The sequence below is a fragment of the Pan troglodytes genome, chromosome 21, assembly GCF_028858775.2.
Source record: "Pan troglodytes isolate AG18354 chromosome 21, NHGRI_mPanTro3-v2.0_pri, whole genome shotgun sequence".
NCBI classification, from domain to species: domain Eukaryota; kingdom Metazoa; phylum Chordata; class Mammalia; order Primates; family Hominidae; genus Pan; species Pan troglodytes.
The window spans coordinates 6,418,319-6,445,171 of NC_072419.2; the positions used below are offsets into that span (position 1 = coordinate 6,418,319).

General features: G+C 46.7%; 1 pseudogene; it reads left to right on the forward strand.

Annotated features, from left to right (window-relative positions):
- Positions 1 to 26,853, forward strand: part of LOC134807016 (tubulin beta-8 chain-like) — a 54,163-nt pseudogene that overhangs the window by 11,843 nt on the left and 15,467 nt on the right.

Genomic DNA, 26,853 nt, shown 5'->3' on the forward strand with positions numbered 1-26,853 from the left:
ACACACCTAGACACACACTCCTGGACACACACACCTAGACACACACACCTGGACAAACACACCTAGACACACACACCTAGACACACACACCTGGACACAAACACCTGGACACACACACCTAGACGCACACACCTGGACGCACACACCTAGACAAACACACCTGGACACACACACCTAGACACACACTCCTGGACACACACACCTAGACACACACACCTGGACAAACACACCTAGACACACACACCTAGACACACACACCTGGACACACACACCTAGACACACACACCTGGACACACACACCTAGACACACACACCTGGACGCACACACCTAGACGCACACACCTGGACGCACACACCTGGACACACATACCTAGACACACACACCTGGACACACACACCTGGACACACATACCTAGACACACCAGAATCAAAATGTTCAAGACAAAGACAAGGAGAAACCTTGAAAGGAACAGAATAAAATGGCTCACCACAAAGAAGGGAACCCAGTAGGATTAATACTTGATCTCTCTGTAAAATGATGGAGGCCAGAAGGCAGTGGGATAACATATTCAAAGTGCTCAGAGGAAGAAACTATTAATCCACAATCCTATATCCAGCAAGGCCATCTGTCAGACATGAAGGTGAAATAAAGAAATTTCAAGATAAGCAAAAACGGAGAGAATTTCTTGCTAGCTGAACTGCTTTATGAGATATTAAAGGAATTCTTCAGGCTGAAAACAAGTGAACTCATACGATTTTCAAATCCACACAAAAAAACAAAGGGCAGTAGTAAAGGTAATTATGTACTTTTTAAAAAAAGTATAAATGCATATATTTTCTCCTGTTTTCAAAAGCAACTGCATAGAACAATAAGTATGGAATTGTATTATTGGACGCATAACATACAGAAATGTAATATACTTGACAATAACAGTACAAAGGAGGCAAATGGGAAAAACTGTACTGGATTAAGGAAATGACCACATATTGTATAATCCCATTTATATGAAATGTCCAGAATAGGCAAATCCATAGAAGTAGAAAGTAGATTCATGGTTGCCTGGGCTTGTGATGTGGGTGCATGAAAGAAGGAAATGAGTACTAATGAGCATGTTTCCCTTAGGGAATGACAAAAATGTGATGATTTCACAGCTCTATGAACGTACTAAAAACCATCGTAGTATTTAAAAAAAAAAGAACAAAAGAAAAGAAGAGTAGAATTTTGGGTACATAATTGTAAAATTAATCTTTAGTGGAAAGCTCTGTTATCCAGAAACTCAAAATTAGCTACATAACTTCCCCAGAAATATTCATCCGCAGCAAATATTCATCAGAGACAGAATCCAAACCCGGTCTGTGTGAATCTAAAGTTTATTTTCCTCCACCTGCCTTAACAACAAATTATTGAATAACTCAAGGACACAATATCTCGAAAGAGTCTGAAACATTTCTGTGATGAATTTACTTATGAATCCCAATACTCTTGATTCTAGATGATGTGTTTTGTTCAGCATCTGTTTCAGTCATATCAAGTAAAACCACTTCCCCCAGGTAATATAGTTTTCCTTTTTACTTTTTCCTTTGGCATCAGCATTTACAGCCCGTGCAGACTGTTTTAACAAACGCATTGGTGAGGTGTGGTAGAATCACAAGCAAAGGCATGCTTTGCTGTGCTGTGTAGGTACATATCAAACGCTCACCAAGAAATTATAAAATATTATTCATAGCAGTTTTTTTCTTCAGTATTTTATGGGCTAAGTGCAATCTGGCTTTTGATAACAACGGCTGAATAATATTTGAGTTTGCCAGCTGAAATGTCCTAAATATCTTATTGATTCATTTATTGCCTCTTCAAATAACAAGGCAACAAGACAATGTCAGAATGCTCAGTGTTTTTACTTTTTTGTCTATCATGGGATGGTGTCAGTTTCAGTAAAAACGATGTCTCTTATTTTGGTCCACATTGTAGGAATCTCACCAGTGACATGCGTTTGTGAAAAGCTGTGAATATTCAGTGCCACAGGGTTAAACCTCGGTACAGAAGCGAGACCCTGCTGGGCAGAGAAAGGGTGACCTGGAAGGTGTGTGAGGGCCCCACCCATGGGCCCCTGTGATGGTCATGGCCTCAAGAATCACAGTCCAGGTGAGGCCCTGAATCTCCACAGCCAGGACCAGTTGCCTCTGCACTTGGGTGCCGAGGCCAGTGTCAGCCAGGAGAGGCCTGCAGAATCAGCCTGTGCACCTCTCTGACGATAAGCAGAGATGCCGGTTTAGAGACGTGCTACTCACGGGGCAGTCCTCGGGCCTCTTGTACTCACATTACCTGGAACTTCTTGGAAATTCAGAATCTCAAGCCCCAACCCAGACGAACTGAATCAAAATCTTCACTGTGATAAGACCCTCGGTGACACACAGGCCTGGGAAGCACAGGTTAGCGTGTCACCTTGGGCAAAGCTCTCAGCATTGTGAGCCTCTGTTTTCTACTCTGTAAAGGAGGCATCAATATCTACATCATCGGTTTGCCATGAGTACTGAAAAATAATGTCTTAGAAGCACAGGGCAGAGCCTGGCATGTAGTTTGTGCTCAGTGCACAGCAGACAAGAAACCACATGCACCAGACCCGGGCGGCCGTCGGCAGCCCATGCTGAGCAACCATGGGTGGCCCTCTTGTCTCTCGGGACAAGAAATGCTTCTTTAGAAATGCTTCTTTCCTTTCTAAAATGAAAGTTTTGGACAGTATTTCCTTAAACTTAAAAATTTCATCTGTGTATTTGATGGCCTCTGTCGTTTCTTTCCTGAAACTCCTGCTAACATACTGGGAGCTGAAGAAGGGCTCCGTGAAGGCGAGTAGGGGTGCCTGTCCCTCCCAGGGAGGAGCTTCCCTCCTCTCACCTGCTGCACGAGCCCTAGTGCTTCACCAACTCCAGCCTCAGTGCCCTGACACTGGGGGAGGGAAAGGAAGCGCACGCACCAGCCATTTCACCCACCGAAGGTGTTTGGTCCCAGTCTGCAAAATCAGTTAAACGTCTTCCTGCCTGGCAGCAGATCAAAGGGTGAGGGGTCTGAGACAGACAGAGATGGCTAGAGAATGGATGGTGAAGTGCTCAGAGGCCCTGTGGGCTATCCCACACTCGGCGGAAGACAGCAACACCATCAAATCTCCACCCTTTGTTATCCATGACTTAAAGAAAAGTGAACAGGGAGGTGGACAACTGTGCAAAGACTGGCTGGAGTCAAATCCTGGGCATAGGTGAAGCATCGAGAATGCTTGTCACACGTTTGAATGTGCAGGGGGACTCTGACTGGAAGCTCCTAGCAGAGGCTGAAGACACTGGTTAGGTCCTGGTGCGTGCCTTGGGATGCATCCCAGGCAACGGACCCAGCTGCTCGAGGTCATGTCCACCTGGCTCACCAGGGAGTCCTGCACCATTCTTCAAACCTAACTGGAAGAGACACTGATCCTTCCTCCCACCTAAGGGCTCCCAGAGCCACAGGTCTCCGCCTCTCCTGCAACACCTCCTGCTGCCTGTTCCCACCGCCCATGATTCACTCAGTCACCATCCTCAGCAGCACCCGACAGCCTCTGTGTGTCTGTGTCACTCACCATTACCAGCCCCCTCGGTGCCCAATGCATGTATGTTAGACGGAACAAATGCACGGCGGCCTTCAGCAGCACCGACCGTGTCGACCCCTCACTGTGCTCACGCCAGGAGTGATCAGCGCACACGCCCTCCCACAGGATGGGAGAAGGTGATAACACAGCTGAGCTGGGTGTCCAGAAGCCAGCCCCACCCCACAGCCACTACTGAGAGGTTATGAGATCATGGCCTTATCCCGAGTAATGCTGCTGCAGTGAACTGGGACTTTTTTCCTCTGAATTCAAAGGTGGGGCAGTCTAGGCACCTGGATGCACCATCTGCTCTGTCCCCACCCAGTGGCTGCTCACTGTGGGATGCTGTGCGATTAGACAGTTACTATCTTTCCCTGGTTGACGGATTAGAGTTTCCCTTTTCTGAGCATCTTGTTTTGAAGTGATCCGAAGTGTTTAGGGTTAAAGAGCATGATTTTCCCAAACTGTCCAAAGAAATAGAAGCAGGTCTGCAAGAGGGGGGTGCCCAGAGCCTTGAGATGGAAGCGAGATGGGGTGATACCTGGGGAGCTCTCCAGGCCGCCGGGAAGCTGCACGTCATCCTCTGGACCTCTTTGCTGACTGTGTGCTGTCACCACAGCAGCCGCCTTCTCTCATCTGTAAACAGGATTTTACGTGAGACACAGGTCGTGTGTCTCACGTCGCCACTTCACAGTTGAGGACCCCGTGACCCGCTTTGCTCAGTGCTGCGCAAGATGAGTAATGACCTGAAACAGGGAAAATGTCTTGGATACATCTTGTGTAATGAGGAGAAAAATGCAGCCATGTTGCAGCCTGATAAAATACTCTGCCAGTATCCTGCCATAAAATGACAGGCAAATTTTCAGTAACAGATTCTCTAATAGTTCTATGGTCTTCTAGATGCTAAACTGTTTAAGTATCTACATTTTCTAAGCCCACCTAATGGAAATATTCTCAAAAAACATAAACCCTTTATTCTTTCTCAAATAGGTTACATTAGTTATAATATACACTCTGGAGGTGACTTGACTTGTCATTGTGAACAACTATTGCTCTTGGACGACCCAGGACATAGGCCAGCCAGTACGTACCCCAGTGTGTTGGAGAATCGCACTCGGCTTCTTCCTCTGTGCTGAGTCATGAAAGTTGCCGGAGCAGGTGCAGTTACACAACCTCCAGGCAACATCACATGATCGTTCAAAAAATAATCATCAAGTCCAGGATGCAGCATCTGTCTCAGTTTTTGGCGTAGGATGACAGTCTGAAATACACTTACTGAATTTGAATAAGAACGGGCTCAGGTCAGTGATGATCGCTGGTGCCTTATCAACGCCCTGTGGCTTCTCAGCATTAGTCCCCATATCCTCGACCGGTGTGGCACTGAGAGCAGCTAACTGTTGCCCTCGTTGGTTCCCAGTTGGCTTCCATGACTGGTCAGGGTCAGGTCCACTGCCAACAGGCTGGTGTTGAAGCCCTTGGAGAAACACAGACATTCTGACCCTCAATTATGCTTTCAATGCCATGTGTTTTCTTATCACAAAAATCCTCGTTCTCAAGTTTCTTCTTTCTTTATTTTTATTTCATTTCATTTTTTACCATTCCTCCACAATTCATTGCCCAAATCTACTTTTTACTCAATTTACTTGCTTTGGTCATTTTTCAATATAGCACTTTAATTTCTTAGGCAAATATTTTCAACATTCTCCTGTTTTCTCAAGGATGACTGTTTTCTCCCCAGGTATGATCCTGTTTAAGGACTGGATTTAGGATAACTACTTAGAGGTTAAAAGTCACAAGGGTGTATGGATGAGGCTGGAGTGATCTGGGACCAAAGGTATGGGTGATAAAGCAGAGTATCTAAGCAGCTCCTGGGATTGGTGTCTTTAAAAAAGTAATAATGCATTTGCTTATTTTAGAGACAGGGTCTCACTATGTTGCCCAGGCTAGACTTGAACTCCTGGGCTCAAGGGATCCTCCCACCTCAGCCTCCTAAGTAGCTGAAACTGCAGGCATGAGCCACCACACTCAACTCACTATCTTTTTTTTTTTTTTTTTTTTTTTTTGGAGACGGAGTCTCGCTTTGTCCCCCAGGCTGGAGTGCAGTGCTGTGATCTCAGCTCACTGCAATCTCCACCTCCCGGGTTCTAGCTATTCTCCTGCCTCAGCCACCTGAGTAGGTGGGATTACAGGCGTGCGCCACCATGCCTGTCTAATTTTTGTATTTTCAGTAGAGAAGCGGTTTCGCCATCTTGGCCAGGCTGGTCTTGAACTCCTGACCTCAAGTGATCTGCCCACCTCGGCCTCCCAAAGTGCTGGGATTACAGGCATGAGCCACTGTGCCCTGCCTAGCTCACTATCTTTCAATCAGTAGACATTCTTTAGTTATTTTTTAACTCCATGGATCCCAAGCTTTGATTTTTGTTTTCCAAACAAATTGCATTTATAAATAATAATTTTTATTTATAATCAACAGACATCTAGGCTTGCTGTCAAGGCTTCTGATCAAAATGAGATGACCGCCGTGTAGTAAACTGATGAACCCCGACCCTGATCAACGTCAGATGAACGCCGTGTGGTAAACTGATGAACCCCGACCCTGATCAATGTGAGATGAACGCCGTGTGGTAAACTGATGAACCCCGACGCTGATCAACGTGAGATGAACGCCGTGTGGTAAACTGATGAACCCCGACCCTGATCAACGTGAGGTGAACGCCGTGTGGTAAACTGATGAACCGCTGATCAACGTGAGATGAACGCCGTGTGGTAAACTGATGAACCCCGACCCTGATGAACGTGAGATGACCGCTGTGTGGTAAACTGATGAACCCCGACCCTGATCAACATGAGATGACCGCTGTGTGGTAAACTGATGAACCCCGACCCTGATCAACATGAGATGACCGCTGTGTAGTAAACTGATGAACCCTGACCCATTAGGCTTTGGCTACAGAATGTGGAAATAAGTTGTGTTACTACATGTGTGTAATCCTAGGGTGCAGGACACTGGCCGGGAGGTTCCATAGAGTGATGGGTTGTGCAGGTAACTCATCCTCTAGTCCTCTGTAAGCTCCTAGAAGGAAGAAATTATGTCCTTTAGACTAATAAAATTCCTCCAAACCAAATACAGCACCTACTGTGAAGACACAAAGATACTTTTAGAATAGTAAAAACTTTATCCATTGAGAAATTCCTTAATGAAACAGTATCCAAGAAGTCATTTGCCAGCAGATTTCTTAGAGGTGCGATAAAGAAGAGGACATTGCCAGTCGTCACAGCAGCTGCAATAGCTCCTCTCTATTGTTAAACACTGGCATATCTTGTACAGGTTTTCAGTTGACAATCAATTTTAAAAATTAGTTTCGGTCCCATCAATCAATTATTTATTAACCCATCAATAAAAATTTAAATGCTCTGTGAGGTACAATAGCTATTAAAAGAGACAGAGGCACTTTCTGTGTCCAGAGGGGCTTTTAGTCTGCTCTGGAAAGCAAGATGTGTGCAGATGAGTGATGCAGTGCATCGTGTGGATGCAAAGGGAGGGACTCACATGGGAACCAGAGGAGCTACGAAGGGAGGCAGCGGGGACTGGTGGGTCGAGACCTGGAAATAACACTTGAATAGGCAACAATGGTTTCCGTTCCTCTTCCATGCACTTCAGTCCTTGAAAAACGTCTCACCACGGAATTCCACAGCGTACCAAGCGATTCCACAGCTTGATGGCACACTCTCCTTTCTCAGCATTCTTGAAAATGACATGTGAGCCAAGCCATCTTACTGAGAAATTACCTTAAACCATTGGATGAACCAAAAATATTTTGTAATACCCATCTCTGACATTAGGTAGGCAAATCACACAGAAACACCGAGGTCTTCTGAGTCATATTTATCTGAAAAATCACAGCTTGGGTGCATGTGAAGCCAGAGGAGCACTCCTGGGGCCTGCGGTGCCATCGCTCAACTCCCCTGGGCTTCACATGGCCATAGAGCACCCAGCAAGTGCAGGCTCTGAGCCTTCAGGGAGGGGCGGCATCAGCCAGCACCATCGTCTCCTGGGTCTTGTGCCTCTTCCTTGGTTGCGGTGTCAGGGCCAGAATTGGGCAATTCCGGGTGACATCCAGGTGTGGCTGCTGACACGGAGCACAGGTGAGGTTCACTGAGGTAAGTGGGCCATGGCCTTGGGCTTCTAGTGCAGAGCACACCATCCACTCAGCATGTGAACCCAGCTCCAAAGCGTATGTGTGCATGTGTGTACCTGTGCACATTGTGCATGTCTCTGTGTATGCATGTGCTTTGATGCATGTTGATGTACGGGTGTATCTGTGTATTGTGTATGCACACATACGAGCATATGTTTGTGTACATGAATTTGTATTGCACATGTGTTTAATGCGAACACGTATGTGTTGTCATGTGTATGTGTTCACATGCATGTGTGTCTGTGTGTACTGTGTGCAACAATGTGTGCATGTGTGTATATGTGGGTTTATGTTTGTACAGTGTGTGTAGTGTGTGTACACATATACACCTGTGTGCATGTGTACATGGCATTTAAGCATGTTTGCACATGTGTTTGTGCTTGCATGTGCTGTGTGTTTGTGTTGGTGGGATGTGGGGAGGCTGCTGTGGAGACAAAAGCTGGAGAGAACTTGGTAGAGTAACCCAGGTCGGGAAATGGCACCTGCAAAGGAAGGCTGGAGTGCCTGGGATTCACGTTGAAATGGCCAGTCCATCAGCTGGGCTGGACACAGCCATCACGCTGGGCAGCCGTGAGGTTAAAACAGAAAGTCTGGGCTGTGGGGAGGGTGAGAATTGAGATGCATGTATGAGATGAGTCACGAGGGCCAAGTGGTGTGTGTGAGAAAGCAGGCACAGCACCACTAAACACTAAGGAGATTTCAGGGGAGTTACGGGTGGAGGGAGGACATCACATCTACCCTGGAAGTTAAACGTGTTTCGAGTGCATTAAATACTATGGGCCGCAGACGCCTTGTCTCCATATCTACTCTTTTATAAATGAAGTAAAGTTCTTGGGAAATACTTTTCTCACTGTAAAGCTCACAATCTATCTTGCAAAAAATATTTTAAATTCCATCTCAAATAAGCCAGGGTGAAAAGGAAGCCTGTGCACCAGACACTGCCAGCCTTGCCTGGCTCTCGCCTTCTTGCTCTTCCTTCCCCACCTGCTGGGGATTTTCTTAACGATGGAGATGCGTTTGGGTTTGTCCTGCTGTGCTCTGCTCCCCATTCCCAGATCCAAGGTCATGCCTCTGTCCTGTCCCCTGAGCCACCTCAGGGATGCAGGGTCCCCCACCTGGTCAAGTGCCCAGTGCTGTGTTGTCATTTGCAAGTTCTTCCTGTGACTGAACTCCAAATGGCACTGGGACTGCTGACTCCACCCACTGGACACCCCATGTTCTTGCTTTTGGGGTTTCTGAAACAGCCCCAAGACTCTGGGCATCTTGATTTTGCTCCCATTGCTTCTCAGGACACCCTGCTCCTGTGGTTTGCAGCCCCGGCCTTCTCTTCGAGGACGCCTCTGCTCTTCTGCCTCACACTCGGATTGGACCTTCTTCAGCACAGCCAGTGGCCGAGGCTTCCTCCCTGGGGCTCAGTGGAGCAGGACAGATGCTGCATCCAAACTCTTCCATTGGGTTCCAGTCTGTTCCAGTCATGCCCTTGAGCCTCTAAAGCTCCTAGGTAAGAGATGTAGCAGCTGACAGCACTTCCCACTTGATTTGGGTGGACTCCAGCCTCCCCAGCAACAATAAGAGATCAAAGGCATCGTCGAGGAAGCAGCTTGCTGAAACGCTGAGTGCCCGCCACTCTCAGGTCAGGTGGGACCGGCAGGCCAGCATGAGTTCCTGAACACTTGGTTCTCAATACTGGCCACAGCCACACTGTAAGGGGAAACAAGAGGGCACTGTATGCAAACATCTCTTGAACTCTGGAGTCTGCTCACCTTCCTGCCTCAAGCCCCTCTCCCACATGGTCCAGTCACCATTCTCCACAGAGACTACCCTAAAACCCAGCGACTCTCGTGTGCCTGCAGAATGGCACAACCCTTTCTCATAGCAGCACTCCTGTTTAATCAGAGGGATGTTAACGACCAAGTCATATTTGCTCGATTTGTGTTCAATATATTTCATTTCTACCGATAAAACTTAAAAATATCCCCACACATGCATTGCCTATTAAAGAGTATCTTCCAGGTACACCTCCCTTACACATCAGTTAACTTGATAATTTCTTCCCATTCTTGTGCAATAAATTTCCTTCCTGATCAGCTCTGTCCAGCAGCAACAATAATCCACGTAGAGACATGCAACCTAAAAGTCCGTTAGTGGAGGCACGAAGCTGATGAGGCTTGGAAAAAAATGACCGATTTGATTAAAATTAGGACCCACGGGAGTGGAGCTCTGCCTATTTTAGAGGCAAAGTATATCCCTGGGAGTCCAATGACCGACATTCTGTTTGAGGTTTCTAATCACAAGGAAGATGGAGAAAATGCAGAACAAGTGGTCAAGAACAGGGAGATAATAAATAGAATATTTATGGGCTGAGGAAAACAATTACCAGGGGAAAGCCCAAGAAGCAAAGATGAACAGAGAACGTGCTGACTGCGCTCGTTTGGAAAGGCCTAATGACCAAAGGAGGAGAGGCATTATGAGGAGCAGTGACCGAGTGGGCAGGACCCACGGGGATCAGGAAAGGTGCACGGGGGGAAATGAGAGGCCTGAGCAGCTTCCCAGCGAAGGTTTTTGAAGCACGGTTTGATTTTCTCTCTCCCCCTCACTATCCCCAAATTTTAGTTGTGACTATCTGCAGGTACATGGCTTGCGACAGGCAGTGTATAAAAACTAATGTGAGTTTAATTTTAAAACCTTAGCCATTTTCTGGAACTTAAATATCAAAGAGAAAATGTCCACTATGATGTTAATTGAGGTTTGTCTCACTGGTGATTTGTGCTGATTCAATTCCTTTTTTTTTTTTTTTTTTTTCTTAAGGGGTCAGTTTTAGAATTGGGAGATAGGTGTATAACATATGACTATACAGCGCAGGTTGATTTTTTAACATATAGAAATATCTGCCTTTAAATGAGAACTGAAAACGGAGCTTCTTGGAGGCCACCTACTGGTGGCAGTGATCTGACCGTTGTTTAAGCTTTCTTTGAACTCCTTTTTTTAAAACAGCCTCCATAATCAATGGTGTACGATCTACTCTCTCGTGGTAAAACTTACTCAGTGAAGAGTGTTTTATTTTCTGAGGAGCTGAACTGTTCCAATCTGAGAATTCTGAATAAGGACAGTGGTCGAGCATGAGTGATGTCATCTGGGCTTAAAAATAAGTGGGCCTAAAAACTGTTTTCATACATTGTTCAGATATTGACGCAAATAGCAATTTATTTTGTAAAAAATGATTGGTATCCGGAACTTGCAACAGCTGTGTGTGGCTTGAAGGGAGATGAAGTGGTGAAGGCCTGGTTTCCACCGAAGCTCTCACAGCCCAGCCTTTCACTGTGTGGCCGGGGGAAGGGTGCTCCGGGTGGGGGACGGGAATGGTGGGACTGGGGATGCCACGTGACAAGGCTGCTGGCCTGGAAGGTGGTCACGTGGAGAACCGCAGGAGATGAGATTGGAAAGTAGTAATAAGCCATGTGGATAAGAACAGAGGAGTGAGTTTTAAGGGGGACGTCCTGAAATGCCGCTCATGTCGTTTTAGTTCCATAGACCACAGGAAACGCAGGCGAGAGGGCAGCCCGGCGGGAAGGAAGGAAGAGGGTGGTGTTGAGCCAGGTGAGTGTGGAGCCGCCCAGGGCACCGTGCTGTGCTATAGCTCAGGCATCGGGTGCTTCTGCCAAACCCTTCAGCACCTGGTTTGGGGCCAAACGTCCTTCCTGTGTGAGAGAAGGCAGAGCCTAGGCAACATTCCAAACCCCATCCAGATGGGTGGCTGAGTGCAGAGCAAACGGAGCCCAGCACTCCAGAGCTGTGTCCCTTCACTGCCATGATCACGTCACAAACAGCGAGGCTTGGAGAGGACTTGAGAGCCCCTTCAATGCCATCTTCCATCCACTGCGTGAGCCAGAATAGAAAAAAAGGAATAAGAAGAGGTCGGTTAAGCTCTCTATTAAGTTGAGAAAATGGGAACTTCAGGTGATCATGTGAGATATTCAAGTTAAAAAATTATTTAAAAAGCACATTCTTATTAAAATTTTAGAAAGTACAGAGAAGGAAATTTTAATAACCTACACCTAGAACACTAAGATACTGGTAACGTAGAAAAATGTGTAGTTAATGCCTTGATGGATTCTTTTCTATTTTTTTCTCTAGCAATATTTATGTCTATCCACAGAAAGCATACACTCATGTATTTGCATGGCTAATATATTTTATGTAAAGTTCTATATATTTCTCAACATTTCACTTAAAATTTCTTTATAAACATTTTTCCAGTGGGTAAAATTTTTTCAAAACAGTAATTTTAATGACTATATAACATTTCATTGCATTTATATATCATTTGTTATTTACTTCATCATTTTGGATTCACATATTTTCAATAATTTCCATTATAATAATACTGTCATGATATCTTTGTACAAGAATATTTATATTTCTAATTATTTCCTTTGTCTAGTATCCTAAAAACTAAAATTCCTACATCGAAAGGTCAATGTGTATCACGGCTCTTGATTGACATATTGATTTCCATAAAGCTTTCATCAATTAACCCATGAATAGTGTCTGCAAGTGCCCCTTACCCCGTACCTTCAACAATGTGGACTCTTATTGGAAGTATCTAAATTTCACTTCAGAATTGCAGCCCTGAGTTATTAAACACACCTCTACTACACCTATGAAATTGTCTACAAATTGTCTTAGTTTCTTTTCAACTTTGATTTCTAGAATTGCATGACATTGAAGACAAATGATATAATACCCATAAAGAAGGTTTTATGACCTCTTTCATTATCTCCAACAATCAGAAAGGCAAATTCACAGTAGAGGGCTGAGAAATCTTATCTGAAAATTAACTAAAATGCTGCTTTTGTCAACAGAATAACTTGGGCTTCATTTCATTCCACAATTTCCTGTGTACTGTTTATTACAAGAAGAAAAAATTTCCTGCCATACAAAATGCTCCATGCAGGTAGAACCAGGAAGCTAAAGAAACCTGAGGAAGGTGCTAGAATCATCACTACCTTTTTTTTTTTTTTTTTTTTATGGAGACAGGATCTTGCTCTTCACCCAGGCTGCAGTGCAGTGGTACAATCTTGGCTCACTACAACCTCCACCTCCAGGGGCTCAAGCGATCCTCCCACCTCAGCCTTCTGAGTAGCTGGGACCACAGGCAAATGCCACTGTGCCCAGCTAATTTTTAAACTTTTTTGTAGCAACAAGGTCTCACTATGTTGCCCAGGCTGGTCTTGGACTCCTGGGCTCAAACAATTCTCCCGCCTTGGCCTCCCAAAATGCTGGCATTCCAGGCAGGAGCCATTGTACCTGGCCCCACCTTCTTTTTGCTGTAGGCTGAGCACAGGAGAAGTTGAATTTATCAGGGAACCTAAAGACATGCCCTTCTTTGAAGGCAGAAGTCCTGTCCACGTCAAATGCCCTCCCTCCATCCCTCCCAGCTCCCCAGTCATCCTTCCTATTCTAGGCTCCAGGAGCGAGACCTCCTCCCTGTGCCTGCTAACGTCAGTGCCACAGGCCCTCTTTGGTTCTCCTGCCCACCTTCTCTGACTCTGCCCAACACCCACGGGCCAGAGGCCCTTTTCCTTCTTGGCACTTCTTGGTGGTGTAGCAGGATGAGCCATGGACAAAACCCCTCAGACTCCGGGTTAAGGAATGATTTGGTTTTATTCGGCCAGGAGCTTCAGCAGACTCAAGTCTCAAGAACCGAACTCTCTGAAGACAGAGTTCCTGGCCCTTTTAAGGGTTTACAACTCTAAAGGGTTCCACGTGAAAGGGTCGTGATAGATTGAGAGCACATGCGTTTAGAGTGGGGTGGGGGGGTTAATCTTTTCACCTCAGGCCTGATCATCGGTGGCACCAGCTGGTCTTGTAGATTGAGAACACATGTGTTTAGAGTGGGGTGGGGGTTAATCTTTTCACCTCAGGCCTGATCATCGGTGGCACCAGCTGGTCTTGCCACTGACTTCATTCCTGTTGTTTTTCAACTTTTACTTCCTCCTGCTCTTCAGACAGGAGACAGTAAGAGAAATGGCCTCTCTCCTCAGCGGCACAATGGACTTTAGACATCGCACCTGTTTTGTACTCTCCAAGCCGGACTTCTCTACTCGCCGGCCTGGTGCTGATGCCCAGAGGCCCCCTGTGCTTGTGGCCGTGGCCTTAGACAGTTCCCTGCCCTTTGTAAGTACTAACTTAACTCTTGAATGTGGACGTTTTAAGCTGACTTTTCTTCTTAGCCCTCTGTAAGAGTTTCTAATCTCCCCATAGCAATCAATGTAATTATTTTCACCCAGGGTGTTGGCCCTGGCTGCTTCTATTTTAAAGTAATCTCTCATTTTGCTGAGGAGAATTTATTAAAGTAAATGACTGTTTTCTCCTGTCAAGTCACATTAAAATGTGGAGAGAACTGGTTGTAGGGGCAGTCAAACTGGCTGTGAGACCCTTGGAGCAGCCATGCATCTCCTGGACAGCTCGAACACTGATCAGGGAGGAGATACTGAAAATAAGAAATAAGAATTGCCTTTCTATGTGTGTATGAGTATAGACACATACATCATGTACATGTATGTGTGTATGAGTATAGACACATCATGTACATGTATGTGTGTATGTGCATATGTGTGCATGTGAAGATGGACAGATGATAGATACATAGGTGATTTATGTATAGGTAGATGACAGATATTGGTAATTAATTGATAGTAGATAGGTTGATAGTATATAGATGATTGATAGATGGATGATAGATCATTGATAGATGATAGGTAGATAGTAGATAGATTATAGGTAGATAAATAGATGGATGATGGATGGATGATAGATACTTGATTGATAGATGATAGGTAGATAGTAGATAGACGATAGATAGATAATGATAGATGATAGGTAGATAGTAGATAGATGTGATAGGTAGATGGTAGATAGAGATGATGATAGATGGATGATAGATGGATGGATGGATGGTAGGTGATTGATAGATGGTAGATAGGTGGATGGTAGATAGAGATGGTAGATAAATAGATGGATGATGGATGGATGATAGATAGCTGATAGTAGATAAGGTAAGTAGTAGATAGATGATAGATGGATGGATGATAGATGATTGATAGAGAGATAGAGAGAGAGAAGGATGATAGACTGAGCATCATAACTTCACTGAATGCTACCAGTTGGATTCAAAAGTCAGCAAACTGAAACGTCGAATTTCAGCCAGCTATCAGAAATATTGTAATCTGACAACAAAAGATAAACAAGGGGACATGGAAATGGCAGCTATTCCAGAAGCTGCACCTCTCAGCATGGGCACAGAGCCACAGAAGTGGAGCCAGAGTCCTCTCCACATCTCCTCTGGGTCGGCGTTATCATTGTCACAATGGGTGGAGGCTGGACCTTGTGAAGGCAAAGGCATACGATGCTTTCTTGCTTCTGCTGTTTGGTGACTCCCTTACTCATTCCCTCTGCGGTGGCTGAGGGGCTGATGATCAGTTCCTCTGCCCAGAATGCCCTGACCATGCTGGGTGTCTGTCCTCCCTAGACCTGGGTCTGCAGGATGACAAGGACCCTGCAGCAGAAACTCCTCTGTCTCTTCCCTGAGCACCGTCTTCCATGCTGCCTGACTATGGTGCTGGTTCCCCTCTGATATGGAGATTGGTGGAGAATGACCAGGATATTTTATGTGGCAATGGGGGTTGAAGCCCACTTCAAAATGGCTTAGGATAAGTGACCAAAAGTCCCAGTGTGAGCATCAGGCATGGCTGGATCCAGGTGCTCAACACCATCTGGAAATTTGTCTCCATCTTTGACTCTGCTGTCTCTGTGTGGGCTTCATTTCTAAGATGGTTTTCTCTGCACAGCTGTAACAAAGCTCAGGGCTTGCATGATGCTTTGCAGCCAGTACATCAGAGAGGACTTTCCCTCAAGACTTCTGGCAAAATTTGGGGTAACATGCTGTTCTTGCTGGGGTCAGGAGCCGTCTTGCACCAATCTCAGAGGCCAGGGGATGGAGAACTCTCCTAGGGTAGTCCCAGGTTCTGTGCCTCCCCTGAAAACACAAGGTCGGAGCCTCCCCATCCAAATTAATGCTCAGACTGTCAGGGAGGAATGACTTCCAAAGAAAAACCAAGGGCCCTTATGAAGAAAAGGAAGGGGTGCACCTACAGTTGCCAGTTCTGTTTGGAAGTGAGGGAGGGGAGGGCAGATTCCCTTGGCTTGTTCCCTAGGACAGCTGTACTTAGGTTTTACTACACAGTCCACTGAAAATGCTTCTCTCATTAGTGTTGTGCCTCTCACATACCTCTTTCCTTGGATAAAGAGCAAGCACATTACGAGCCACACTTGGTGCTGGTGCTGTGGCATGCAACACTACCTAATGCGAGAGAAAGATGTGAGCAAATATCCAGAATATACAAATATAATACAAAAATACAAATATAATCAGTTATACAGCAAACAGCTGTGGGAACAGCAGCTCTGCTTGCAGGGTTGGGTAGTGGAAGGTTTCAGAGTTGATAGCATCTGGATTGGGCTTTGAAGTATGACTAGGAGCTTACCAGATAGAGAAGTGGCGTTTGGACATTGTATGAGAAGGAAACACAATCTGAGAAGGTGTACCATCCTAAGTGAATCTGTCACAGAAGCGAGAAGATGCTGTGTAAACCGGAATAATGCTTGTGTGCGTGGATCTTGATCCCTTCGTGAGCAATAAATGATTTTGTGAATAAATTGAAGAATGCTAAATTAGATCATAGGGTGTGTTTGCAGGGGTGGGGAGAGAGGAGAGCGTCGAAACTGGGGAAGTGGGGAACCAGAGATGGCAAAGCCTGGGACTTCCAGCTTCACCCACAGGATGCGAGGAGCCACATCAGTATCACCCGCACACGCAAGCTCCCATGAAGGCAGCGGTGTCCAGGCTCTGTCGCATCCTTTCTTTGCAGCCTGGGACTTGGTTTCTTGCAGGTGCTGTGCCCAAAGGTTAGATTGACAGATGTGGCCGTGTCTATCAGGGAACATGGACTGAGGCCAGTGCTTTCAAGCACACTCACTTTTCACTGTGTTCAGAGGGGGTGGGAAACCTCCCCTAAGGAGGAGATACGACGTGTGCAGATTGAGAGCTGGGGCCACACGGATTCCTCCAAGGGCAAGGGCTGGTGACCTTGCAGTAACTTCCAGAGGCCTCAGCACCCTCCTCTGCACAATGGTGGTGGGCTAGCCAGGGCACCACAGAAAGGGCCAGCAAGGCACACCCTCGTCTATTGCCCAGGCACACATGGGCATCCATGACAGCCATGCACGTGTTAGAGCCTGACCAGAGCTGCAGCCTCCTTTGGCTGAGGTTGGAAAAGCGGAGATGTGTTCACAGTTGGAGACTTGGTGTGCCTTACCCAAGTGACATCCCTGTCCTTGGAAACTTATTCTGGGGTCACAGAATTAATTCCCCAGGATTGGGTGTCAACGAGGAGCTAGTTCCTGTGGCTGAAAACCACCGACACCTCCTTTCCTGGAACATTTCCCTCCTGGCATAGGGCAGTTCTCATGCCAGAACATCTTGGGCCACAAAGAACCTTTAGGACTGAGCATGTCCTTCTGTTTGCTTTAAGCTTTTAAGAAAAAGAATATGCAAAGGCTGATTGAGGCAAAAATACAGGCTATTTCTGACGTTCATTCAGAATGCCACCTAACTAGGCCAGTTTTTGGATTGTATGCCAGCCTCTTTCTGCGGGATGTAATCTCAATGCCTTTGAGTTCAATCAGTCCTATAAATTGCTATCCCTATTCATGCAGTGTGTTTTCCCCTGCGTGAGGCATTTGTGAGTTCCATTAGCACTGATAGGACTTTTAAATGCAGAAGCAGCAGTGAAGGGAATGGCATTTCCCAGCTGTAGGGCACGGGCCTTCTTTGAGATAAAAACCCACCCTGGCATCGATGACATGGGAACTATTCTGTGTCTTTTCACCCGAGAGCTCTTCAGTCAACTGATGATCGCACCTGCATAACTGCTACGAGACCTGCTAAGGGGGAGCCTGGCCCAGCCATCTCTTCTTTGTGGTCACAAGCATGAATGGCCCTGGGACATCCTCTTTCCTCACTGTCCCCTCACAGCATTTCCTGACCACTGTGGCCTTGGTCCCACCACCAACCTGTGCGGCTCATCTGGCCATGCACCTCTCCAGCTCACAACTCTGTTTTCTCCCTGTTGTTTCTATGAAACCAGGTTCCAGCCCCACCACACAGTCTGCACAGCCTCCACCGCAGCTCTGGTGAGCCTCTTGGCCAGCTCCTGGTGACAGCGTACACCTCCCTGCTCTGAGAAAGTCTCCCTCTCCTCTCTGCCCACCCTGTACAGAGACATCTTTCAAGACCGTCCCAGAGGAGAGTGGCCTCTCTCCTCCACCCCAAGAGGACGGCCTCTCATGTGGCTGTCACCCATCTGACCCCTACCACAGACCTGAGGGTAAGTGGTGCTCACGGGCCCACATCTGTCAGCCTGCGCCTGGTTGGAGACGCCTCCCTCTCATTTGTCCTTGCTTGCTGCGTGACTTTGGCAAGTGCTTGCCTCTTTGAGACCCTCAGTTTTCACACCTGAGAAATAGAAAGGTGGTGCCTGCCCCAGCTGCCCCGCAGAAGAGTTTAGGTGGCATGTGAGAAAATGCCTTATGAACTACGATGTGAGCAACTGCAGCATGCTGTGAACACCGCTATCATGAGCTCCTCGGGGGCAGGGTAACACCCAAGCATTCTTGCACCTCCCACCGGGAGGCGTATGCAAATGAAGGCCATCAAGCGTGTTTGATCAGTGATGTATTTCTTTATTTTTAGTTGTAGGATATGACAACTCTATTTTTAGCAGCTATAGCAGCCAAAACTTTGTTACCACTCAGCAGTTGTGTGTTCTTCGAGAGTAGGTTTTGTGCTTTCAAAATATCTGAATCCTCTACCATTTACAGGTGTTCTGTGCATACTTGGTGTATGAGTTGCTCAGGAAGGAAGAAAAATGTGCCCTTTTTATCTTTTAAAAAGATGGCTTGGCTTGGTACTCCTTTGCCTGCATTCCTTCTCTGTATTTAGAAACGAACCCACGCAAGTGAACGTAAAGGAAGCCTCTTGAAAGATAAGGCAGGAAAAATGAGGATAGAAAACAAAATCCTTTTAGAGAGTTGACGTGGAGGCTACCACGGGCATCGCTGCTCTGCAGTCTGTCAACCAGAGGCCCCTGGTGCTGCAGCATGGCCTTGGCAGCTTCACCAACAGGAATGTATTCTCCTAGGGTACTGGAGGGTGGCAGTCCCAGAGCAAGGTGTGGCAGGGCTGCTCCTCCTGAGGCCTCTCCCTGGCTTGCAGACGACATCTTCTCCCATGTTCTCATGTGGTCCTCCCTCTGCACACGCATATCTGACATCCTCCCATGTCCTCACACGTTCCTCTCTTTGCACTCGAATCCCGGATATCCTCCCATGTCCTCACATGGTCCTCCCCCTGCGCTCACATCCCTGACAACCTCCCGTGCCCTCACGTGGTCCTCCCTCTGCACTCACATCCCTGACGTCCTCCCGTGCCCTCACGTGGTCCTCCCTCTGCACTCACATCCCTGACATCCTCCCGTGCCCTCACGTGGTCCTCCCTCTGCACTCATATCCCTGACATCCTCCCGTGCCCTCACGTGGTCCTCCCCCTGCACTCACATCCCTGACGTCCTCCCGAGCCCTCACGTGGTCCTCCCCCTGCACTCGCATCCATGACATCCTCCCATGCCCTCACGTGGTCCTCTCTCCACACTCACATCCCTGACGTCCTCCCATGCCCTCATGTGGTCCTCCCCCTGCACTCACATCCCTGACATCCTCCCGTGTCCTCACGTGGTCCTCCCTCTGCGCTCACATCCCTGACGTCCTCCTGAGCCCTCACGTGGTCCTCCCCCTACACTCACATCCCTGACGTCCTCCCGAGCCCTCACGTGGTCCTCTCTCCACACTCACATCCCTGACGTCCTCCTGAGCCCTCACATGGTCCTCCCCCTGCACTCACATTCCTGACATCCTCCCGAGCCCTCACGTGGTCCTCCCTCTGCACTCACATCCCTGACATCCTCCCGAGCCCTCACGTGGTCCTCCCTCTGCACTCACATCGCTGACATCCTCCCGAGCCCTCACGTGGTCCTCCCTCTGCACTCACATCCTTGACATCCTCCCGTGCCCTCACGTGGTCCTCCCTCTGCACTCACATCCCTGACATCCTCCCGTGCCCTCACGTGGTCCTCCCTCTGCACTCACATCCCTGACATCCTCCCGAGCCCTCACGTGGTCCTCCCTCTGCACTCACATCGCTGACATCCTCCCGAGCCCTCACGTGGTCCTCCCTCTGCACTCACATCCTTGACATCCTCCCGTGCCCTCACGTGGTCCTCCCTCTGCACTCACATCCCTGACATCCTCCCGTGCCCTCACGTGGTCCTCCCTCTGCACTCACATCCCTGACATCCTCCCGTGTCCTCACGTGGTCCTCCCTCTGCACTCACATCCCTGACATCCTCCCGAGCCCTCACGTGGTCCTCCCTCTGCACTCACATCGCTGACATCCTCCCGAGCCCTCACGTGGTCCTCCCTCTGCACTCACATCCTTGACATCCTCCCGTGCCCTCACGTGGTCCTCCCTCTGCACTCACATCCCTGACATCCTCCCGTGCCCTCACGTGGTCCTCCCTCTGCACTCACATCCCTGACATCCTCCCGTGTCCTCACGTGGTCCTCCCCCTGCACTCATATCCCTGACATCCTCCTGAGCCCTCACGTGGTCCTCCCCCTGCACTCACATCCCTGACGTCCTCCCGTGTCCTCACGTGGTCCTTCCCCTGCACTCACATCCCTGACGTCCTCCCGTGCCCTCACATGGTCCTTCCCCTGCACTCACATCCCTGACGTCCTCCCGTGTCCTCACGTGGTCCTCCCCCTGCGCTCACATCCCTGACGTCCTCCCGTGTCCTCACATGGTCCTCCCCCTGCACTTGCATCCCTGACGTCCTCCCGAGCCCTCACGTGGTCCTCCCCCTGCACTTGCATCCCTGACGTCCTCCCGAGCCCTCACGTGGTCCTCCCTCTGCACTCACATCCCTGACGTCCTCCCGTGCCCTCACATGGTCCTCCCCCTGCACTCGCATCCATGACATCCTCCCATGCCCTCACGTGGTCCTCTCTCCACACTCACATCCCTGACGTCCTCCCGAGCCCTCACGTGGTCCTCCCTCTGCACTCACATCCCTGACGTCCTCCCGAGCCCTCACGTGGTCCTCCCCCTGCACTCACATCCCTGACGTCCTCCCGAGCCCTCACGTGGTCCTCCCCCTGCACTCACATCCCTGACGTCCTCCCGAGCCCTCACGTGGTCCTCCCCCTACACTCACATCCCTGACGTCCTCCCGTGCCCTCACGTGGTCCTCCCCCTGCACTCACATCCCTGACGTCTTCCTGAGCCCTCACATGGTCCTCCCCCTGCACTCATATCCCTGACATCCTCCTGAGCACTCACTTGGTCCTCCCTCTGCACTCACATCCCTGACGTCCTCCCGTGCCCTCACATGGTCCTCCCCCTGCACTCACATCCCTGACATCCTCCCGTGCCCTCATGTGGTCCTCCCCCTGCACTCACATCCCTGACGTCCTCCCGTGCCCTCACATGGTCCTCCCCCTGCACTTGCATCCCTGACGTCCTCCCATGCCCTCACGTGGTCCTCTCTCCACACTCACATCCCTGACGTCCTCCCATGCCCTCATGTGGTCTTCCCCCTGCATTTGCATCCATGACGTCCTCCCAACAGTGAGCACGATATGTTATTGGGGTGGGTGTGGGATAAATAAGGTATATCAGGTGAGAATAATAAGAAACTCAACTTTAAAAGATGGTGCTGATTTGGACTATGGAGAGATTCAACTGCCCTGCTTAGCATTTGAGATTGTGATGGATGAACTAATTAAGAGCCCAAAATGAAAGCTTGGGATAAATACCTGAGGGTGTCTAATATCCTAATTTTTCATCCTAGAGTGGGCAGAGTCCTTGACCGCATTCTAGGGAGACTTCCAAAAGAAAAAAGACCTGCATTTCTTCAACAACCCACACTGAGAGACTTTCCTGCACTTTTGACCTGTGGCTAACACTCCTCACCGTTCATTCTGTCATCAGTGTTTTGGGGAAGCACCTTTAACTTTCTGTGATTTACAGGTTATTAAGTGGCCCTTACAATTCCCTCCAGAGATGCAAAAGACATGATGATGGTGTCTGAGCTCACAGCAGCAAGCAGGCGTGTGTGCTCAGTGGCCACGTGGCTCGTCTGCTAGGAGCTTACTAAATACGATGTTCTACAACATTGCTTAACACAAGGGGAGACGCTCCTGACTCAGAGTGTTTAATTGCTCGCCTACTTCTTTTTCTGCCCTCTTGGGCTTCTAAAATGAAAAGAACCCTGGGGTGATACAGTGAGTCAAAGGGGTGCCAGCCGCATCACAGCAAAATAGATTCCTAAAAAATCCCTGGCCTAAGATGATACCCTTGGTGGATACGTTTGAATGTGCTGATAGTGGACATGGTAGAATGAAGGTGGTTGAAATGTTCACATTAAAGAACTTCCACCCAGATTGCAAGAAAAGAGAGAGGAATGGAGGTGGCAGCACGAGTCCCTACAATAAAAGCAGATGTTTTGAGATCAGTTATATTTCTTCTGACAAAAATTAAAGACAGAAACCAAAGTTTAGCCTGAGGCTACAATTAATTGGGCAATAAGCCAGAGGCACATATGGCATAGACAGATTTAAACATTTCTCCCTGATATTAATACAAATACTAAAATTACAAATACTTTGATTCCAAATAAAACAAATATTTAAAAAATTTAATGAATAAACACTGGGGTCTACAGTAGTATTTGAAGGAGAGCTCACAAACAGGTTTGGGTTTTGAAGGTTAGAACTGGTGGTCTAGAGAATTCATTTCATTCCAGAGAGAGAAAGAGAGGAATTTCTTGGGTTCCTTCAGGAACGCGTCTAGCTTTGCCTCATCTTTGTTTGAACTATGGATACGGCAGAAGAAAACATGAGGATTTCACAGATTTAAGGTGCAAAAAGTCACTGGGTTCTCTAAGAAGTCTGGGATTCTTCTGCTGGAAAAATAAGTTTGTTGAGAAAAAATGAGTTGGAGGAGGCTGTTATTGAAGTGAAGCAGAATTGTTTTTACTAATCTGCTTATTACCCACTCTGTAGTGTGGAAACAAATTATTCATGCACGAGGTCCTCTTACTGTTCCTAGAATGCAGTGGAAAAAGAACAGATTAGTTTTTCTCCCTCAGAACACAACCACTAGAAACATCCTACCTCAGATGAGATATTGCCTAATTATTTTCAAAAGACAGTGAAAAGTCATGGATGTTAATGTTTCCTGCAAAATAAATACATGCTAGAAACAGAAGCATCTGGGTCACAGCTATATTAGAGCTGCCTGTGTTCCCCTGTCACTGACATTAAAACAAAAATGTCCAATACAATCATTCACAGCGTGGGAGAGGGGAAGTTGAAGGATGGAAAGGCCAGGCATAAAAGGATTTCAGAATTTCGGTCCATAAGAAAGTGGCTTTGTGCATTGTCTGTTACTATGTGCAAGGTGAAGTTTGAAGAATGAAAACGTGCAGTAACAAAGGCTGCTTTGTCCATCTCACCTCCCCAGATACCAAGTTTCAGACATGTTGCATTTTAATTGAAAGGTTGATATAATTTTTTAAAAGAACACTTGTGGTGTTTGAAGTGACAAAGGCTGCTGTGACAAAAAAGCAGGGAAAGGGAATTTTTAAAAAAAAGCAAACAACAACAACAAAAACCCCACAGAAAAGCAAACAACAAACAAACAAAAAACAGGAAGAGGTCGAACTCCCTGGGCTATGACTACTTCCAGGAAGGGGCTACAAGAGGCAGTTGGAAATTCTATTTGCTTTGCAACTGTGGGTTTTCCGACCTGCTTCCTTTCTAAAGTATATTACTCTGCTTTTGGTTCATGAAGTTATCCATTTCTGTTTTCTGGAACGGCTATGTATTTTCTTTATCTATCATCTATCTACCTACCTGCCTATCATCTATCTATCTATTTACTATCTATCTTTTCTACCTTTCGCCATCAAGAGCTTCAACACCTGGACACATTCCGCAAAGTTTCCTAAGAAAGCAAGAAAAATAATTTTTTAAAAAAAATCCGGAGTCCGGGGGGCTAATGGGGCTTTACTGGGACTATCTGGCTTAATCCTCCAAACAACCCTGCCATAGCAGTCCATCAGTCCTCTGAGACAGGTGAGGAAACTGAGGTCGCAGGAGGGCACCCAGAAGGTCCAGGCAGAGCCCCCAGGCCCCCACACCTCCCCTGTGGCAGCTCCAACCCCAGCTTTTTCACTAGTAAGGCACTCGCGCTGCTGGGCCAGGCCCACTCCCCCACGCGGGGAAGGAGCTTCGCGCTGCCGCCTGACTGGGGACTGGGCACCGCCCTCCCGCGGCTCCGGAGCCTGCTGCCACCAGGGGGCGCGCCCGCGGTGTCCGGAAGCCTGGCGGCGCCTGTGCAGTGGCCAGTGCACCTGCTCCTGCCCTCGCCTCGGTCTCTACCAGGACCCCGACGCCCAGCCGGACCCTGCCCTCCAGCGGGGCCGCGGCTCCACGGCCCGCAACAGCAGCCCCACCCGGCATTCGGCGCGCTCCCCGGGGCAGAGGTCATGGTGTCCTCAGGCTGTGGCGCCGGCCTACAACCCCCACGCCGGGCCCGGGCCCCGTGATTATATTTGGGCCCCGTGTGATTATATTTGACAGGTCTTAATTGACGCGCTGTTCAGCGCTTTGAGTTCGGTTGAGTTTTGGGTTGGAGAATTTTCTTCCACAGGGGATTGTCTTGGATTTTTCTGTTTCTCCCTCAATATCCACCTAGAAAACATTTCAATTAATTTATATTCACTTAAATATTTCTGTGCAAAAACTGTGTGCAAAAGCCCCAAAGCATAATTTGCGCAGTTGAGCGCATGTTCTGTCGTCCAGCATTTATGGTGGTTTGTAGTGGAAAAGATTTTTAGAATATGTGGATTTTTGGGATATTCCCAGAAGCCCAGATGGCCACACTTTAACTTTGGAGGAATTAATTCTCAGAATATTGCACACAATCAATCGCCTTTGGAAGGAGCATATATCCCCAGCAAAAGCTCTGGTTTTTTGAAGTCTGTGTTGTGTGTTACTTCCAGGAGAATATGCAATGATGACAATGTTATTAAATGATTCAAATATGAAATGCTGTTATGCCAAACAATGAATCTTTGTGTTACACATTATGCCTAACTATAAATGTTCGTGTTATACATTTTAATGTCATTGGAGAGTACTTCTGTCTTCTTGGCATTATTGATAATTGGATTCTAATTGCTAATAAGTCAGAAAAATTAGGAACACCAAATTTCAGTCGTCTCAAAAGCACTCCTCTTATTAAATTTGGATTTTTACCTTTATCACATCAAAAGAAATATTGTTAGAAAGGTGTTTAATGTTTTCCAGATGGTTAGATTACTGTTATTAGTTCTGATTTCATTGTTAATTTTTAAAACCATAGAGTTGGAAGTATCAATGTGCCTTTCAATATACCTTAGTGGAATTTATTAAATTTTCATGGATGTCCTTTAGGAGTTTCAGGAAGTTATTTCTATTGCTAGATTTCTGGAAGATTTATCAGGAATGAGTGTCAGACATTGTCAGACGTCCATTGAAATCATCATGGTCTTTTCCTTTATTCTATTAATATGATGTATTACACTGATTTTTAAATTTGTATTGGTAGGATAATTCCACTTGGTTATATTGTCCAACTTTTTTCTAATTTTCTTTAATTTTTATTAGCGATGAGACCTCACTCTGTCACCCAGGTTGTGGTGGAGTGGCACAGTCACAGCTCACTATAACCTCAAACTCCTGGGCTCAAGTGATCCTGCCACCTCAGCCTCCTAAGTAGCCGGGACTACAGGTGTGCACCACCATGCCAGGCTTATCTAACATTTTTATGTGTTGCTTCTTCCAGTTTACTAGAGTTTTTGGAGATTTCTGTCTTCATTCATGAGGGATAATAGTCTGCACATTTATTTTCTTGTGATGCTTTTGTCTGATTTGTTACCTGGGTAATACTGGCCTCAAAAATGAATTGATGTTTTCCTGCTTCTCTGCTTTGCAAGTGTTTGTGAAGGATTGGTTATTCACTAAGTGTTTAATAGAATTCACTAGTGAAGCTTTGTGAGCCTGGGCTAGACTGATGAAGAGTTTTCATTAGTCTAATCTGTTTACTTGCTGTATGAGTATGCATATATTCTCTTTCTTCTTGGTTTACTTTTACAATTTCTGTATAGCAGGGAATTTGTTTCTAATTTGTAGTATTTCATGCTTCTAGGTTTTCATGGCAGTTGAGATGTAAGAATAAAAATAATGTTGGGAGAAAGAAGTTGTGGACAATCTGTGAATATCCCAACATCTGTTGTAGGAAGGTTAAGGTTTTTTTTTTGTTTTTTTTTTGTTTTGTTTTGTTTTGCTGTACTTAACTGAATACTCATATTTATAGTGTGAGACAAATGTAATGTTGTGTATAAATAGAACTAGGAAAATGTCTTAGTATTTAATCAAGATGGAAGTCTGGGCCTACCTCCTCTCTTTTATTAATATGTAGACAGGACACCAACACAAATTTGAATGAGGACAAATAAAATGTTAGCAAATGAAGAATGGTATGAATTGGTTAAAATGTGATGAAATAGAGTGGTGAATATTTACATAGAATCCATGATGTGTTAGGTGCTATTTCAAGCTATTTGCACATATAGTTTTAATACCAATGACATTAAGATGTATAACACAAAGATTCATATAAATAAAAATTACAACATTGAAAATAATATTAGATGACACTAAAACTATCATAGAAATACACATTTATATAAAACATAAAGTAACATCAAGTATTAAATAAATTTTAGAAACTTTGATTACTAACCAGATGAATAAGTGAT